Source organism: Pinus tabuliformis, chromosome 3_2, assembly GCF_031772625.1.
Source record: "Pinus tabuliformis cultivar Carrire ecotype Pingquan chromosome 3_2, CPIR1, whole genome shotgun sequence".
Lineage (NCBI taxonomy): Eukaryota > Viridiplantae > Streptophyta > Pinopsida > Pinales > Pinaceae > Pinus > Pinus tabuliformis.
In genome coordinates this window covers 470,120,937-470,127,013 of record NC_142302.1, presented here as the reverse complement: position 1 = coordinate 470,127,013, position 6,077 = coordinate 470,120,937, and the positions used below count along the sequence as shown (strand labels likewise).

The 6,077-nt window shown below is 29.2% G+C and overlaps 1 long non-coding RNA gene across 1 annotated transcript; it reads left to right on the top strand.

Annotated features, from left to right (window-relative positions):
* Positions 1–217: 217 nt before the first annotated feature.
* On the top strand, positions 218–1,256 carry LOC149181326 (uncharacterized). The gene is made up of 3 exons (XR_016256727.1): positions 218–733; positions 1,013–1,126; positions 1,246–1,256. It is a non-coding gene; the product is annotated as an uncharacterized LOC149181326 (long non-coding RNA).
* The last annotated feature ends 4,821 nt before the right edge of the window (positions 1,257–6,077 follow it).

Sequence of the window (6,077 nt, the reverse complement as noted above, 5' to 3'; positions counted from 1 at the left end):
GGTGGGTGGTGAATATAGGTGTATATCAACCATATTGATAAATGTGGTTGTAGATGATTTTAAAGTGATGATGGTGGGCAAGTTTGGTCAAGACCAGAAAACCACCCTTCTTCATTTTAAAGTTTCCGATGTCATGGAGGCAGAATTAAGTAATAAGATGGATGAATTATCCTTCAACTGGGGACGCCTTTGAGGTGACGAGTCCATCGTGGATGAACCTGTCTTCGTACTGGGCACGCATTTGAGGTGGGGCGTCCATTTTTAGATTAGCAATGGTGAAATAATGTATTATAAGCACTAAAAAGTGGCAGGGATTCTTGAGATGCAGGAGTTGGGTTGAAAGAATTAATCGATCGAGTGTGTTTGTGAGTGTAAGAGCAACTGGATCGAGAATTCTTCAAAGCTTATTGCTCGGTTGGTTGATCTGAATGTAGAGTAAAATTAGCCAGATCCAGTGACTTTTTTTTCAAAGGAAGGAAGAAATGGCACCTGGAGCAACTTTCAAGTGTAAATAATGCTGTTCCAGATTAGACCACAAGCCAGATCAAGTGACTTCCCATCATTATGACGTTACTGGAAAGGCTGGCACTGGCAGCGGCTTCTTTGCATTCGGATAAAAAATGGAAAGGGTTTCCTCTCATTATGATCATCATACTCGTGGCTCTGTTTGTAGGCCTGCAGTCCGGCTGTGCTATGAGCCTCTTGAAAATAATGATTCCAACGGCTACCACTTGTAGGTGGTCTGAGCTTGTTTTGTGTATTTGCCTTTGCAATGTGCTATCTTTCACCAGATAGTTAACATTTTAGATTCTGAAATATTTTGAAAAGATCTACCATAGAAATAAAAATGCCCCTGATATATTGGAGAGATTGCCCACTCTGAAATATTTTATCTTTTCAATCATATGTTCAAAATATTCTGTAATCGAACTCAAGTTTCTGGAGTTTCTCTTTATTAAATATTTCAGTCTTACAATTTTCTGATTGCGGTGGGTTCATTGCATTAACGCAGTGAATAACGGTTGGATGATATCGATGATCGGGGAGAATAAAGTAAATCTCGTCAGCGTGCCGACAAAGCGGGAAGAGCCTTATTACTCGCCAACAGCAGTAGGTTTCGGAGAGAGTAAGTGTTGTTATAACGACGTCATTTCTATATCAATGCCCTTTCCATTAATCTCCAACAGCGACAACCTTGGGGAACTTGAATTCTCTAGCGATTCTAAGGTACTCACTGGAATACAGGTTTGAATTGACTAGCATTCTATTCCATTCATTAAAAAAAAAAAAAATAGAAAATTAAACCAAAAAAAAAACTAGTAAAATTAATATTAAAAATATTTAAAAATAAATAAACTCAAATTATAAAAAAAACCCAAAAAATATCAAAGTTTTAAAAATATATATATTTTTTCAAAAAAAACATTTAAAGTTTAAAAAGAAATATGTATTTTTTATTTTTTTTTAAATAGTTATTTTTTATTAAACCTACATTTTTTATGAAAACAAAAAAAAATTAAATTTTTAATTTTTAAATTTTTTTTATTTAAAAAAAAAAAATTTACCTCCGCCAAGGGCCGCGCCACCATGGGCGCCCGCCCGGCTGCCCGTGGTGGTGCAACCCTCAACCCTTCGCCTAGGGCCGCACCACCACGGACAAGAGCAAGCGGAGGTAAAAAAAAAAAATCTAATAAAAAAAATTGTTTAAAATTTTTTTTTTTAATTTTTATTTTTTTGTTTAAAAAAAAAAGCTTAATAATTTATTTATTTTTTTAAATCAAAAATACATATTTCTTTTTAAACCTTAAATGCTTTTTAATTTATTTTTTTTTAAATTTGAAAAGATATATATATTTTTAAAATCTTCATATTTTTTTGGTTTTTTTTTTTTTTTATAATTTGAATTTATTTTTGTTTTTTTAGTTTTTTTTAAATGTTTTTAATATTAATTTTACTAGATTTTTAAATCTATTTTTGGTTAATTTTCTATTTTTTTTAATCTAGTTTGTTTTTAATTTTATTTTTTTTAGTTTTTGTTAATGTTTTTTTTTAATTATTCTATTTTTACTTACTTAATTTTATATTTTTATTTTTATTTTGTTTTTTTTTTCCAAATTCTTTTATGGTTTATGAGATAAATTTTAATTTTTTTTATCTTTTTTTTTTTTTTTGAATTTTATATATATATATATATTTAAGTAATCAAAATTTTAATCTTAATTTTAGAAGTTTTTAATTTTTTTTTTTTTAAATCCAATTTATTTTTAATTTTCATTTTTTTTTAAGTTTTTTGTTATTGTTTCTTAAATTTTTCTATTTTTACCTAGCTAATTTTATGGTTTATTTTAATTTTTTATTTTTTTTCCCATGCCAATCTTTTTATGGTTAAAAATAAAAATAAAAATAAAAATTCCATTTTTTTTAAATATGTTTTTCTTACTATTTATTTGTTTATAATTTTTAATTCTTATCTTCTATAGGTTAATTTTGTTTATTTTTTTTACATTTTTATGATTGATTTTTTTTGTTATGATTGATTTTTTTTTGTCTTTTTTATATATTTGATTTTCTTTTTGTTTCTTATTTTTATTTTATGTTTTGTTTTAGTATATATTTTAATTTATGTTTTGTTATTTTTTTAACTTTTTATTGTTTTTTGTTTTCTCATTGTTTGAATTTTTTTATATTTTATTTTATTTTATGTTTTCATTATTTTTTTGAAATTTTAATGTTTTTGGGGGTCATGATAAAATATTTTACGCCATTATTTCGAAATGTTGAAATTTTACCCTTGAAAAAAGAAAAGTATTATCTCAGTGTCAACACTTACACACACACACACACACAAAAAAAAAGGGTGTTATTGGAACATCAACACTTTTCGTTTTGAGGGTGTTTTTTTAGATAATTTTTGCACAAAAAAATGGCTTTCACAGCCATTTTTAAAACATGTTGAAAATTTACCCTTAAAAACAAAACAAAACAAAACAAAAAAATGTGTTATTCCAACATCAACACTTTTTGTTTTTACCACTGTTTTTGATGTTTTTACAAGGTTTTTTGGGCACAGTTCTTGTTTTGAGTTTATAGTTCCTGTTTCAAAGTTTACATTGTTGCAAGAGGAAATTGTGGCAGCGGTGGAGGGAGTTTTGGCAGTGGTTCTACAAATGATAGTGGTGGCATATTAATGTACATTGTTATGGTTGTACTAAGAAGAGGGAAAAAAATTTAGGCTAATATTTGCGAGTGGGATAATTTTCAATAGTTTTTTCAAAAAAAAAAATCATCAATTTCCATTTTTTCTAAAATTGATTTGCCCAAATTTTATAGTATAAATTTATTTTACTTTTTAAAGAATCATCAAACTTTTATAGAAATTACATAAAATATTTAGAGATTTAAATATTATTACAAAAATATAGTCGAACATTTTATAGTTTGCATAAATTTTCATGCTTAAAATTTTCCCTTGCTAAAACTTAAAATATTTGATGCATATTGCATATAGAGATCCTATACATACATATCTCAACCCCGAAAAATATTTAATGCAAATGACATATATGGCTCTTTCATTATCAACAACATAGAACAAATCCACAAATATGTGAAGTAAGTAGTTATCAACAACATCTAGCAAATTAGAAAAGGGACGGAAAAACCAGGGACATGCCTAGGGAATTAATTCTAGGACTACAGGTTTTGTAGTTGGTATTTTCATCATGTCTCCTATTTTTTGCTTGTTTCAGACACTATTTGGTACACGTTGTTGCTATTGTGTATTGCTGGTAAGCGTTGCCCTTATTTTGTATGGACATGCCACAATTTCTCTGCATGTCTCCTAGTTTTTGCTTGCTTGGGACACTCTCTGGTTTGAGTTGCTGCTATGGTGCAAGATTGGTGTGTGTTGCTCTTATTTTTTGGGTATGCCATGGTTTATCGGCAAGTCTCTTGGTTTTTCCTTGCTTGGAACATTCTTTGGGTTGGTTAACGTTGCTCTTTTTCTAGAGTACTACGTATATGTTGTATTTGGTTGGAATGGTGCCCATTTGCTTCCATTGGGGTCTTGTTGGTTCTAGTTGTAAACACTCTTGTCTCTTGGGTGGAATTGTGATATGCTTACCTCAGAATATCTCTTCTCTTAACGATTTTTATCTTTCACTTAATGGTAACGTTAGTTGTTGGGATGTTTAGTATGTTGTTCATTCTGTTGTATTAATCTCAGATTTTGAGATGAAACTCATGCTTATCTTGTGGCCCAAGTAGGGAGTTCTAATGGGTTTTTAAAGTCTGTGTTTATTTGGAGATTATATGGTGCTTATGCCCAAACACCTTTGTAAATATTTTCTTTCAGAATAAAATATAATGTGTTTATATTTACAAAGATACAACAAATAGCAAACCTTTGAGACAATTATCCATATGGTTTTATGTTGTATAAAAATTTTGATCACTATCATTATTAAAAAATCTCTATCCCCATTTTAAAAATTAAATATTAGATAAGGCGAAAACAATATAACAGTAACCAAAATACAAATAGATTGTTATAGCCTTGCTTTCACCATAACTAATAATATAAAACTAATATGCATATTTGTTTTGCTTAAAAAATAATGATAAATATATATAACTTTGTTTTATAAAATATAAATTTATTTATAATAAAAATTAAATCTATAATTTTAAAATTCTAATAATGAAAATTATAATTTAATTTACATAACAAAATTCACAGAGTAGCAAAGAAATGAAAATTCAAATCATATAACATTTCTACTTTTCATGCATATCATAATACTCATATTTTAATTTTTAAATCAACATAAACATGTCATATAAAAGAACTGGATCCTTGTATTTTTAATTAGCAAGGAAAGTTGTGAAGTAGCAAGTCCCTGCCAATTAGCGAGGCAAAAGCAAGGTACAAAAGCTAGATATTATGCAGCAACCTTAAGACCAGGTTGCCAATCAAGTGTTGTAGGTGTTTCCCTAATGGCTAGTGTTGTGTTGTAGGTCTTACCCAATGCTCTTAACCACCCAGCATTAGGGCCCAGGAACAAAGTCAGGGTGATGGCAGCTAAGCTTGAAAGTTTATTGAGGAATGGGAATATGAGACAATTGGAGTGAAATAAGGGGCAAGGGCCTTGTGAATAATCTAATCTATTTATAATCAATATATCTAATATATCTATCATTGATGCAGTAATGAGGGTTTTTACATTTATTTGGCCTATTATGGTTTATTCGGGTGAGAATTAATAGGGAAGGAAGGAAAGTTATCCCTATACCTGTAACTAAATGTATGTATGATTGGTTGAGTTAGTTGGGAGTATCCAACCTATTCATTCCAATACATTAGCCATTGAACCTAATAGTTGAACCTCTCTTATATTATATGCATATTAATATCGATCATAAAGAGTCTCGATATGAGACAGAACTCAGCGAAAAGGTTTAGGTAAGACCTGATGAATCAAGCCCGGATCCAAAAGATTGATAAAAGTGTAGTAGGAAAGAGTCAATGCTAGTGAGACCAAGGGCATGGAAATTTGAAGATGCAAATAGTATGGGGGAGATTCAATTTTGGAAGAGGTCACAAAATTGAGGGAATTGCTTTGCATATCCTTGCGAGACTCCAGACCACTGCTATGTTATAAATTGATTTATTTATCCTTGTAATAGGAGTTATCTTAGCCTTCTCATGGGGAAGACTTTCTAAGATTATACATAGAGTCATATTAGTCAAGCTTTTGTATGTGTGAAGATTTGAAAATGTTTACATTAGTTCTATATTGAACGATTATATTCGTGATTTTCAAATCGAGTGTTCCCATTTCTCCATCATTTTCTAGGTATAACTTCCTTATATGTGCGAGGATTCTTATTATTCAGGTTTAAAAATATATTCTAAAGAAAATTTTAAAATATATATAAACATAAAAATTTCGTTTTTTAATAATCAGATTTATTTTTTCAACAACATATCGTTGCCCATCTGCGTCTGTTGACAAAGTAGAAATGACAAAATATTGAGTTTCTCTTCCAATAACTTTTCAAATGTAGATGGAGTGTGG